This window comes from Mytilus californianus, unplaced genomic scaffold, assembly GCF_021869535.1.
Source record: "Mytilus californianus isolate M0D057914Y unplaced genomic scaffold, xbMytCali1.0.p SCAF_8, whole genome shotgun sequence".
Lineage (NCBI taxonomy): Eukaryota > Metazoa > Mollusca > Bivalvia > Mytilida > Mytilidae > Mytilus > Mytilus californianus.
In genome coordinates, this window is record NW_026262734.1 from 76,539,914 (window position 1) to 76,555,695 (window position 15,782).

The following is a 15,782-nucleotide window of genomic DNA, read 5'->3' on the forward strand; positions in this document are numbered from 1 at the left end:
TGTTAACCACCGACGGTAGGCATAGACATATACTGTCGATAGACGGTATATAAGAGTACTATATGGTATGTTAACTACCGACGGTAGGTATAGACATATACTGTTGATAGACGGTATATAAGAGTACTATATGGTATGTTAACCACCGACGGTAGGTATAGAAAAATACTGTTGATAGACTGTGTAATGGAGCACTGTATTGTATGTTAACCACCGACGGTAGGTATAGACAAATACTGTTGATATACGGTATATAGGAGTACTATATTGTATGTTAACCACCGACGGAAGGTATAGAAAAATACTTTGATAGATAGTGCATATGAGTACTATATTGTATGTTAACCACCGACGGTAGGTATAGACATATACTGTTGATAGACGGTATATAAGAGTACTATATGGTATGTTAACCACCGACGGTAGGTATAGAAAAATATTGTTGATAGACTGTGTAATGGAGCACTGTATTGTATGTTAACCACCGACGGTAGGTATAGACAAATACTGTTGATATACGGTATATAGGAGTACTATATTGTATGTTAACCACCGACGGTAGGTATAGAAAAATACTGTTGATAGATAGTGCATATGAGTACCATATTGTATGTTAACCACCGACGGTAGGTATAGACATATACTGTTGATAGACGGTATATAAGAGTACTATATGGTATGTTAACCACCGACGGTAGGTATAGACATATACTGTTGATAGACGGTATATAAGAGTAATATATGGTATGTTAACCACCGACGGTAGGTATAGAAAAATACTGTTGATAGACTGTGTAATGGAGCACTGTATTGTATGTTAACCACCGACGGTAGGTATAGACAAATACTGTTGATATACGGTATATAGGAGTACTATATTGTATGTTAACCACCGACGGTAGGTATAGAAAAATACTGTTGATAGATAGTGCATATGAGTACTATATTGTATGTTAACCACCGACGGTAGGTATAGACATATACTGTTGATAGACGGTATATAAGAGTACTATATGGTATGTTAACCACCGACGGTAGGTATAGACATATACTGTCGATAGACGGTATATAAGAGTACTATATGGTATGTTAACTACCGACGGTAGGTATAGACATATACTGTTGATAGACGGTATATAAGAGTACTATATGGTATGTTAACCACCGACGGTAGGTATAGAAAAATACTGTTGATAGACTGTGTAATGGAGCACTGTATTGTATGTTAACCACCGACGGTAGGTATAGACAAATACTGTTGATATACGGTATATAGGAGTACTATATTGTATGTTAACCACCGACGGTAGGTATAGAAAAATACTGTTGATAGATAGTGCATATGAGTACTATATTGTATGTTAACCACCGACGGTAGGTATAGACATATACTGTTGATAGACGGTATATAAGAGTACTATATGGTATGTTAACCACCGACGGTAGGTATAGACATATACTGTCGATAGACGGTATATAAGAGTACTATATGGTATGTTAACTACCGACGGTAGGTATAGACATATACTGTTGATAGACGGTATATAAGAGTACTATATGGTATGTTAACCACCGACGGTAGGTATAGAAAAATACTGTTGATAGACTGTGTAATGGAGCACTGTATTGTATGTTAACCACCGACGGTAGGTATAGACAAATACTGTTGATATACGGTATATAGGAGTACTATATTGTATGTTAACCACCGACGGAAGGTATAGAAAAATACTTTGATAGATAGTGCATATGAGTACTATATTGTATGTTAACCACCGACGGTAGGTATAGACATATACTGTTGATAGACGGTATATAAGAGTACTATATGATATGTTAACCACCGACGGTAGGTATAGAAAAATATTGTTGATAGACTGTGTAATGGAGCACTGTATTGTATGTTAACCACCGACGGTAGGTATAGACAAATACTGTTGATATACGGTATATAGGAGTACTATATTGTATGTTAACCACCGACGGTAGGTATAGAAAAATACTGTTGATAGATAGTGCATATGAGTACTATATTGTATGTTAACCACCGACGGTAGGTATAGACATATACTGTTGATAGACGGTATATAAGAGTACTATATGGTATGTTAACCACCGACGGTAGGTATAGACATATACTGTCGATAGACGGTATATAAGAGTACTATATGGTATGTTAACTACCGACGGTAGGTATAGACATATACTGTTGATAGACGGTATATAAGAGTACTATATGGTATGTTAACCACCGACGGTAGGTATAGAAAAATACTGTTGATAGACTGTGTAATGGAGCACTGTATTGTATGTTAACCACCGACGGTAGGTATAGACAAATACTGTTGATATACGGTATATAGGAGTACTATATTGTATGTTAACCACCGACGGTAGGTATAGAAAAATACTGTTGATAGATAGTGCATATGAGTACTATATTGTATGTTAACCACCGACGGTAGGTATAGACATATACTGTTGATAGACGGTATATAAGAGTACTATATGGTATGTTAACCACCGACGGTAGGCATAGACATATACTGTCGATAGACGGTATATAAGAGTACTATATGGTATGTTAACTACCGACGGTAGGTATAGACATATACTGTTGATAGACGGTATATAAGAGTACTATATGGTATGTTAACCACCGACGGTAGGTATAGAAAAATACTGTTGATAGACTGTGTAATGGAGCACTGTATTGTATGTTAACCACCGACGGTAGGTATAGACAAATACTGTTGATATACGGTATATAGGAGTACTATATTGTATGTTAACCACCGACGGAAGGTATAGAAAAATACTTTGATAGATAGTGCATATGAGTACTATATTGTATGTTAACCACCGACGGTAGGTATAGACATATACTGTTGATAGACGGTATATAAGAGTACTATATGGTATGTTAACCACCGACGGTAGGTATAGAAAAATATTGTTGATAGACTGTGTAATGGAGCACTGTATTGTATGTTAACCACCGACGGTAGGTATAGACAAATACTGTTGATATACGGTATATAGGAGTACTATATTGTATGTTAACCACCGACGGTAGGTATAGAAAAATACTGTTGATAGATAGTGCATATGAGTACTATATTGTATGTTAACCACCGACGGTAGGTATAGACATATACTGTTGATAGACGGTATATAAGAGTACTATATGGTATGTTAACCACCGACGGTAGGTATAGACATATACTGTTGATAGACGGTATATAAGAGTACTATATGGTATGTTAACCACCGACGGTAGGTATAGAAAAATACTGTTGATAGACTGTGTAATGGAGCACTGTATTGTATGTTAACCACCGACGGTAGGTATAGACAAATACTGTTGATATACGGTATATAGGAGTACTATATTGTATGTTAACCACCGACGGTAGGTATAGAAAAATACTGTTGATAGATAGTGCATATGAGTACTATATTGTATGTTAACCACCGACGGTAGGTATAGACATATACTGTTGATAGACGGTATATAAGAGTACTATATGGTATGTTAACCACCGACGGTAGGTATAGACATATACTGTCGATAGACGGTATATAAGAGTACTATATGGTATGTTAACTACCGACGGTAGGTATAGACATATACTGTTGATAGACGGTATATAAGAGTACTATATGGTATGTTAACCACCGACGGTAGGTATAGAAAAATACTGTTGATAGACTGTGTAATGGAGCACTGTATTGTATGTTAACCACCGACGGTAGGTATAGACAAATACTGTTGATATACGGTATATAGGAGTACTATATTGTATGTTAACCACCGACGGAAGGTATAGAAAAATACTTTGATAGATAGTGCATATGAGTACTATATTGTATGTTAACCACCGACGGTAGGTATAGACATATACTGTTGATAGACGGTATATAAGAGTACTATATGGTATGTTAACCACCGACGGTAGGTATAGAAAAATATTGTTGATAGACTGTGTAATGGAGCACTGTATTGTATGTTAACCACCGACGGTAGGTATAGACAAATACTGTTGATATACGGTATATAGGAGTACTATATTGTATGTTAACCACCGACGGTAGGTATAGAAAAATACTGTTGATAGATAGTGCATATGAGTACTATATTGTATGTTAACCACCGACGGTAGGTATAGACATATACTGTTGATAGACGGTATATAAGAGTACTATATGGTATGTTAACCACCGACGGTAGGCATAGACATATACTGTCGATAGACGGTATATAAGAGTACTATATGGTATGTTAACTACCGACGGTAGGTATAGACATATACTGTTGATAGACGGTATATAAGAGTACTATATGGTATGTTAACCACCGACGGTAGGTATAGAAAAATACTGTTGATAGACTGTGTAATGGAGCACTGTATTGTATGTTAACCACCGACGGTAGGTATAGACAAATACTGTTGATATACGGTATATAGGAGTACTATATTGTATGTTAACCACCGACGGAAGGTATAGAAAAATACTTTGATAGATAGTGCATATGAGTACTATATTGTATGTTAACCACCGACGGTAGGTATAGACATATACTGTTGATAGACGGTATATAAGAGTACTATATGGTATGTTAACCACCGACGGTAGGTATAGAAAAATATTGTTGATAGACTGTGTAATGGAGCACTGTATTGTATGTTAACCACCGACGGTAGGTATAGACAAATACTGTTGATATACGGTATATAGGAGTACTATATTGTATGTTAACCACCGACGGTAGGTATAGAAAAATACTGTTGATAGATAGTGCATATGAGTACTATATTGTATGTTAACCACCGACGGTAGGTATAGACATATACTGTTGATAGACGGTATATAAGAGTACTATATGGTATGTTAACCACCGACGGTAGGTATAGACATATACTGTCGATAGACGGTATATAAGAGTACTATATGGTATGTTAACTACCGACGGTAGGTATAGACATATACTGTTGATAGACGGTATATAAGAGTACTATATGGTATGTTAACCACCGACGGTAGGTATAGAAAAATACTGTTGATAGACTGTGTAATGGAGCACTGTATTGTATGTTAACCACCGACGGTAGGTATAGACAAATACTGTTGATATACGGTATATAGGAGTACTATATTGTATGTTAACCACCGACGGTAGGTATAGAAAAATACTGTTGATAGATAGTGCATATGAGTACTATATTGTATGTTAACCACCGACGGTAGGTATAGACATATACTGTTGATAGACGGTATATAAGAGTACTATATGGTATGTTAACCACCGACGGTAGGCATAGACATATACTGTCGATAGACGGTATATAAGAGTACTATATGGTATGTTAACTACCGACGGTAGGTATAGACATATACTGTTGATAGACGGTATATAAGAGTACTATATGGTATGTTAACCACCGACGGTAGGTATAGAAAAATACTGTTGATAGACTGTGTAATGGAGCACTGTATTGTATGTTAACCACCGACGGTAGGTATAGACAAATACTGTTGATATACGGTATATAGGAGTACTATATTGTATGTTAACCACCGACGGAAGGTATAGAAAAATACTTTGATAGATAGTGCATATGAGTACTATATTGTATGTTAACCACCGACGGTAGGTATAGACATATACTGTTGATAGACGGTATATAAGAGTACTATATGGTATGTTAACCACCGACGGTAGGTATAGAAAAATATTGTTGATAGACTGTGTAATGGAGCACTGTATTGTATGTTAACCACCGACGGTAGGTATAGACAAATACTGTTGATATACGGTATATAGGAGTACTATATTGTATGTTAACCACCGACGGTAGGTATAGAAAAATACTGTTGATAGATAGTGCATATGAGTACCATATTGTATGTTAACCACCGACGGTAGGTATAGACATATACTGTTGATAGACGGTATATAAGAGTACTATATGGTATGTTAACCACCGACGGTAGGTATAGACATATACTGTTGATAGACGGTATATAAGAGTAATATATGGTATGTTAACCACCGACGGTAGGTATAGAAAAATACTGTTGATAGACTGTGTAATGGAGCACTGTATTGTATGTTAACCACCGACGGTAGGTATAGACAAATACTGTTGATATACGGTATATAGGAGTACTATATTGTATGTTAACCACCGACGGTAGGTATAGAAAAATACTGTTGATAGATAGTGCATATGAGTACTATATTGTATGTTAACCACCGACGGTAGGTATAGACATATACTGTTGATAGACGGTATATAAGAGTACTATATGGTATGTTAACCACCGACGGTAGGTATAGACATATACTGTCGATAGACGGTATATAAGAGTACTATATGGTATGTTAACTACCGACGGTAGGTATAGACATATACTGTTGATAGACGGTATATAAGAGTACTATATGGTATGTTAACCACCGACGGTAGGTATAGAAAAATACTGTTGATAGACTGTGTAATGGAGCACTGTATTGTATGTTAACCACCGACGGTAGGTATAGACAAATACTGTTGATATACGGTATATAGGAGTACTATATTGTATGTTAACCACCGACGGTAGGTATAGAAAAATACTGTTGATAGATAGTGCATATGAGTACTATATTGTATGTTAACCACCGACGGTAGGTATAGACATATACTGTTGATAGACGGTATATAAGAGTACTATATGGTATGTTAACCACCGACGGTAGGTATAGACATATACTGTCGATAGACGGTATATAAGAGTACTATATGGTATGTTAACTACCGACGGTAGGTATAGACATATACTGTTGATAGACGGTATATAAGAGTACTATATGGTATGTTAACCACCGACGGTAGGTATAGAAAAATACTGTTGATAGACTGTGTAATGGAGCACTGTATTGTATGTTAACCACCGACGGTAGGTATAGACAAATACTGTTGATATACGGTATATAGGAGTACTATATTGTATGTTAACCACCGACGGAAGGTATAGAAAAATACTTTGATAGATAGTGCATATGAGTACTATATTGTATGTTAACCACCGACGGTAGGTATAGACATATACTGTTGATAGACGGTATATAAGAGTACTATATGATATGTTAACTACCGACGGTAGGTATAGAAAAATATTGTTGATAGACTGTGTAATGGAGCACTGTATTGTATGTTAACCACCGACGGTAGGTATAGACAAATACTGTTGATATACGGTATATAGGAGTACTATATTGTATGTTAACCACCGACGGTAGGTATAGAAAAATACTGTTGATAGATAGTGCATATGAGTACTATATTGTATGTTAACCACCGACGGTAGGTATAGACATATACTGTTGATAGACGGTATATAAGAGTACTATATGGTATGTTAACCACCGACGGTAGGTATAGACATATACTGTCGATAGACGGTATATAAGAGTACTATATGGTATGTTAACTACCGACGGTAGGTATAGACATATACTGTTGATAGACGGTATATAAGAGTACTATATGGTATGTTAACCACCGACGGTAGGTATAGAAAAATACTGTTGATAGACTGTGTAATGGAGCACTGTATTGTATGTTAACCACCGACGGTAGGTATAGACAAATACTGTTGATATACGGTATATAGGAGTACTATATTGTATGTTAACCACCGACGGTAGGTATAGAAAAATACTGTTGATAGATAGTGCATATGAGTACTATATTGTATGTTAACCACCGACGGTAGGTATAGACATATACTGTTGATAGACGGTATATAAGAGTACTATATGGTATGTTAACCACCGACGGTAGGCATAGACATATACTGTCGATAGACGGTATATAAGAGTACTATATGGTATGTTAACTACCGACGGTAGGTATAGACATATACTGTTGATAGACGGTATATAAGAGTACTATATGGTATGTTAACCACCGACGGTAGGTATAGAAAAATACTGTTGATAGACTGTGTAATGGAGCACTGTATTGTATGTTAACCACCGACGGTAGGTATAGACAAATACTGTTGATATACGGTATATAGGAGTACTATATTGTATGTTAACCACCGACGGAAGGTATAGAAAAATACTTTGATAGATAGTGCATATGAGTACTATATTGTATGTTAACCACCGACGGTAGGTATAGACATATACTGTTGATAGACGGTATATAAGAGTACTATATGGTATGTTAACCACCGACGGTAGGTATAGAAAAATATTGTTGATAGACTGTGTAATGGAGCACTGTATTGTATGTTAACCACCGACGGTAGGTATAGACAAATACTGTTGATATACGGTATATAGGAGTACTATATTGTATGTTAACCACCGACGGTAGGTATAGAAAAATACTGTTGATAGATAGTGCATATGAGTACTATATTGTATGTTAACCACCGACGGTAGGTATAGACATATACTGTTGATAGACGGTATATAAGAGTACTATATGGTATGTTAACCACCGACGGTAGGTATAGACATATACTGTCGATAGACGGTATATAAGAGTACTATATGGTATGTTAACTACCGACGGTAGGTATAGACATATACTGTTGATAGACGGTATATAAGAGTACTATATGGTATGTTAACCACCGACGGTAGGTATAGAAAAATACTGTTGATAGACTGTGTAATGGAGCACTGTATTGTATGTTAACCACCGACGGTAGGTATAGACAAATACTGTTGATATACGGTATATAGGAGTACTATATTGTATGTTAACCACCGACGGTAGGTATAGAAAAATACTGTTGATAGATAGTGCATATGAGTACTATATTGTATGTTAACCACCGACGGTAGGTATAGACATATACTGTTGATAGACGGTATATAAGAGTACTATATGGTATGTTAACCACCGACGGTAGGCATAGACATATACTGTCGATAGACGGTATATAAGAGTACTATATGGTATGTTAACTACCGACGGTAGGTATAGACATATACTGTTGATAGACGGTATATAAGAGTACTATATGGTATGTTAACCACCGACGGTAGGTATAGAAAAATACTGTTGATAGACTGTGTAATGGAGCACTGTATTGTATGTTAACCACCGACGGTAGGTATAGACAAATACTGTTGATATACGGTATATAGGAGTACTATATTGTATGTTAACCACCGACGGAAGGTATAGAAAAATACTTTGATAGATAGTGCATATGAGTACTATATTGTATGTTAACCACCGACGGTAGGTATAGACATATACTGTTGATAGACGGTATATAAGAGTACTATATGGTATGTTAACCACCGACGGTAGGTATAGAAAAATATTGTTGATAGACTGTGTAATGGAGCACTGTATTGTATGTTAACCACCGACGGTAGGTATAGACAAATACTGTTGATATACGGTATATAGGAGTACTATATTGTATGTTAACCACCGACGGTAGGTATAGAAAAATACTGTTGATAGATAGTGCATATGAGTACTATATTGTATGTTAACCACCGACGGTAGGTATAGACATATACTGTTGATAGACGGTATATAAGAGTACTATATGGTATGTTAACCACCGACGGTAGGTATAGACATATACTGTTGATAGACGGTATATAAGAGTACTATATGGTATGTTAACCACCGACGGTAGGTATAGAAAAATACTGTTGATAGACTGTGTAATGGAGCACTGTATTGTATGTTAACCACCGACGGTAGGTATAGACAAATACTGTTGATATACGGTATATAGGAGTACTATATTGTATGTTAACCACCGACGGTAGGTATAGAAAAATACTGTTGATAGATAGTGCATATGAGTACTATATTGTATGTTAACCACCGACGGTAGGTATAGACATATACTGTTGATAGACGGTATATAAGAGTACTATATGGTATGTTAACCACCGACGGTAGGTATAGACATATACTGTCGATAGACGGTATATAAGAGTACTATATGGTATGTTAACTACCGACGGTAGGTATAGACATATACTGTTGATAGACGGTATATAAGAGTACTATATGGTATGTTAACCACCGACGGTAGGTATAGAAAAATACTGTTGATAGACTGTGTAATGGAGCACTGTATTGTATGTTAACCACCGACGGTAGGTATAGACAAATACTGTTGATATACGGTATATAGGAGTACTATATTGTATGTTAACCACCGACGGAAGGTATAGAAAAATACTTTGATAGATAGTGCATATGAGTACTATATTGTATGTTAACCACCGACGGTAGGTATAGACATATACTGTTGATAGACGGTATATAAGAGTACTATATGGTATGTTAACCACCGACGGTAGGTATAGAAAAATATTGTTGATAGACTGTGTAATGGAGCACTGTATTGTATGTTAACCACCGACGGTAGGTATAGACAAATACTGTTGATATACGGTATATAGGAGTACTATATTGTATGTTAACCACCGACGGTAGGTATAGAAAAATACTGTTGATAGATAGTGCATATGAGTACTATATTGTATGTTAACCACCGACGGTAGGTATAGACATATACTGTTGATAGACGGTATATAAGAGTACTATATGGTATGTTAACCACCGACGGTAGGCATAGACATATACTGTCGATAGACGGTATATAAGAGTACTATATGGTATGTTAACTACCGACGGTAGGTATAGACATATACTGTTGATAGACGGTATATAAGAGTACTATATGGTATGTTAACCACCGACGGTAGGTATAGAAAAATACTGTTGATAGACTGTGTAATGGAGCACTGTATTGTATGTTAACCACCGACGGTAGGTATAGACAAATACTGTTGATATACGGTATATAGGAGTACTATATTGTATGTTAACCACCGACGGAAGGTATAGAAAAATACTTTGATAGATAGTGCATATGAGTACTATATTGTATGTTAACCACCGACGGTAGGTATAGACATATACTGTTGATAGACGGTATATAAGAGTACTATATGGTATGTTAACCACCGACGGTAGGTATAGAAAAATATTGTTGATAGACTGTGTAATGGAGCACTGTATTGTATGTTAACCACCGACGGTAGGTATAGACAAATACTGTTGATATACGGTATATAGGAGTACTATATTGTATGTTAACCACCGACGGTAGGTATAGAAAAATACTGTTGATAGATAGTGCATATGAGTACTATATTGTATGTTAACCACCGACGGTAGGTATAGACATATACTGTTGATAGACGGTATATAAGAGTACTATATGGTATGTTAACCACCGACGGTAGGTATAGACATATACTGTTGATAGACGGTATATAAGAGTACTATATGGTATGTTAACCACCGACGGTAGGTATAGAAAAATACTGTTGATAGACTGTGTAATGGAGCACTGTATTGTATGTTAACCACCGACGGTAGGTATAGACAAATACTGTTGATATACGGTATATAGGAGTACTATATTGTATGTTAACCACCGACGGTAGGTATAGAAAAATACTGTTGATAGATAGTGCATATGAGTACTATATTGTATGTTAACCACCGACGGTAGGTATAGACATATACTGTTGATAGACGGTATATAAGAGTACTATATGGTATGTTAACCACCGACGGTAGGTATAGACATATACTGTCGATAGACGGTATATAAGAGTACTATATGGTATGTTAACTACCGACGGTAGGTATAGACATATACTGTTGATAGACGGTATATAAGAGTACTATATGGTATGTTAACCACCGACGGTAGGTATAGAAAAATACTGTTGATAGACTGTGTAATGGAGCACTGTATTGTATGTTAACCACCGACGGTAGGTATAGACAAATACTGTTGATATACGGTATATAGGAGTACTATATTGTATGTTAACCACCGACGGTAGGTATAGAAAAATACTGTTGATAGATAGTGCATATGAGTACTATATTGTATGTTAACCACCGACGGTAGGTATAGACATATACTGTTGATAGACGGTATATAAGAGTACTATATGGTATGTTAACCACCGACGGTAGGTATAGACATATACTGTCGATAGACGGTATATAAGAGTACTATATGGTATGTTAACTACCGACGGTAGGTATAGACATATACTGTTGATAGACGGTATATAAGAGTACTATATGGTATGTTAACCACCGACGGTAGGTATAGAAAAATACTGTTGATAGACTGTGTAATGGAGCACTGTATTGTATGTTAACCACCGACGGTAGGTATAGACAAATACTGTTGATATACGGTATATAGGAGTACTATATTGTATGTTAACCACCGACGGAAGGTATAGAAAAATACTTTGATAGATAGTGCATATGAGTACTATATTGTATGTTAACCACCGACGGTAGGTATAGACATATACTGTTGATAGACGGTATATAAGAGTACTATATGGTATGTTAACCACCGACGGTAGGTATAGAAAAATATTGTTGATAGACTGTGTAATGGAGCACTGTATTGTATGTTAACCACCGACGGTAGGTATAGACAAATACTGTTGATATACGGTATATAGGAGTACTATATTGTATGTTAACCACCGACGGTAGGTATAGAAAAATACTGTTGATAGATAGTGCATATGAGTACTATATTGTATGTTAACCACCGACGGTAGGTATAGACATATACTGTTGATAGACGGTATATAAGAGTACTATATGGTATGTTAACCACCGACGGTAGGTATAGACATATACTGTCGATAGACGGTATATAAGAGTACTATATGGTATGTTAACTACCGACGGTAGGTATAGACATATACTGTTGATAGACGGTATATAAGAGTACTATATGGTATGTTAACCACCGACGGTAGGTATAGAAAAATACTGTTGATAGACTGTGTAATGGAGCACTGTATTGTATGTTAACCACCGACGGTAGGTATAGACAAATACTGTTGATATACGGTATATAGGAGTACTATATTGTATGTTAACCACCGACGGAAGGTATAGAAAAATACTTTGATAGATAGTGCATATGAGTACTATATTGTATGTTAACCACCGACGGTAGGTATAGACATATACTGTTGATAGACGGTATATAAGAGTACTATATGGTATGTTAACCACCGACGGTAGGTATAGAAAAATATTGTTGATAGACTGTGTAATGGAGCACTGTATTGTATGTTAACCACCGACGGTAGGTATAGACAAATACTGTTGATATACGGTATATAGGAGTACTATATTGTATGTTAACCACCGACGGTAGGTATAGACATATACTGTTGATAGACGGTATATAAGAGTACTATATGGTATGTTAACCACCGACGGTAGGTATAGACATATACTGTCGATAGACGGTATATAAGAGTACTATATGGTATGTTAATTACCGACGGTAGGTATAGACATATACTGTCGATAGACGGTATATAAGAGTACTATATGGTAAGTTAACTACCGACGGTAGGTATAGACATATACTGTTGATAGACGGTATATAAGAGTACTATATGGTATGTTAACCACCGACGGTAGGTATAGAAAACTACTGTTGATAGACTGTGTAATGGAGCACTGTATTGTATGTTAACCACCGACGGTAGGTATAGACAAATACTGTTGATATACGGTATATAGGAGTACTATATTGTATGTTAACCACCGACGGAAGGTATAGAAAAATACTTTGATAGATAGTGCATATGAGTACTATATTGTATGTTAACCACCGACGGTAGGTATAGACATATACTGTTGATAGACGGTATATAAGAGTACTATATGGTATGTTAACCACCGACGGTAGGTATAGAAAAATATTGTTGATAGACTGTGTAATGGAGCACTGTATTGTATGTTAACCACCGACGGTAGGTATAGACAAATACTGTTGATATACGGTATATAGGAGTACTATATTGTATGTTAACCACCGACGGTAGGTATAGAAAAATACTGTTGATAGATAGTGCATATGAGTACTATATTGTATGTTAACCACCGACGGTAGGTATAGACATATACTGTTGATAGACGGTATATAAGAGTACTATATGGTATGTTAACCACCGACGGTAGGTATAGACATATACTGTCGATAGACGGTATATAAGAGTACTATATGGTATGTTAACTACCGACGGTAGGTATAGACATATACTGTTGATAGACGGTATATAAGAGTACTATATGGTATGTTAACCACCGACGGTAGGTATAGAAAAATACTGTTGATAGACTGTGTAATGGAGCACTGTATTGTATGTTAACCACCGACGGTAGGTATAGACAAATACTGTTGATATACGGTATATAGGAGTACTATATTGTATGTTAACCACCGACGGAAGGTATAGAAAAATACTTTGATAGATAGTGCATATGAGTACTATATTGTATGTTAACCACCGACGGTAGGTATAGACATATACTGTTGATAGACGGTATATAAGAGTACTATATGGTATGTTAACCACCGACGGTAGGTATAGAAAAATATTGTTGATAGACTGTGTAATGGAGCACTGTATTGTATGTTAACCACCGACGGTAGGTATAGACAAATACTGTTGATATACGGTATATAGGAGTACTATATTGTATGTTAACCACCGACGGTAGGTATAGAAAAATACTGTTGATAGATAGTGCATATGAGTACTATATTGTATGTTAACCACCGACGGTAGGTATAGACATATACTGTTGATAGACGGTATATAAGAGTACTATATGGTATGTTAACCACCGACGGTAGGTATAGACATATACTGTCGATAGACGGTATATAAGAGTACTTTATGGTATGTTAACTACCGACGGTAGGTATAGACATATACTGTTGATAGACGGTATATAAGAGTACTATATGGTATGTTAACCACCGACGGTAGGTATAGACATATACTGTCGATAGACGGTATATAAGAGTACTATATGGTATGTTAACTACCGACGGTAGGTATAGACAAATACTGTTGATATACGGTATATAGGAGTACTATATTGTATGTTAACCACCGACGGTAGGTATAGAAAAATACTGTTGATAGATAGTGCATATGAGTACTATATTGTATGTTAACCACCGACGGTAGGTATAGACATATACTGTTGATAGACGGTATATAAGAGTACTATATGGTATGTTAACTACCGACGGTAGGTATAGATATATACTGTTGATAGACGGTATATAAGAGTACTATATGGTATGTTAACCACCGACGGTAGGTATAGAAAAGTACTGTTGATAGACTATGTAATGGAGACTGTATTGTATGTTAACCACCGACGGTAGGTATGAATAAATGCTGTTAATAGACAGTGCATAGTACTATATTATATGGTTACCACAGAGGGTGTTTGGATATGATGGTATACTCTATAGAGACTGAAGATACAAGTACTGTTATATATGGTAACCACTGAGAGTAGGTATGGTTATAACGGTATACTTTAAATAGACTGTAGATACAAGAACTGTTATATATTTGGTAACTACTGAGAGTTGGTATGGACATAACGGTATACTCTATATAAACTGTAGATACAAGTACTGTGATATATTGTAACCACTGAGGGTTGGTATGGACATACCGGTATACTCTATATAGACTGTAGATACAAGTACTGTAATATATTTGGTAACTACTGAGGGTTGGTATGGGCATAACGTTATACTCTATATACTGTATATATACTGTAGATATAAGTTCTGTACTATATGGTAACCACTGACGGTAGGTATGGACATACAAGTATACTCTATATCGACTG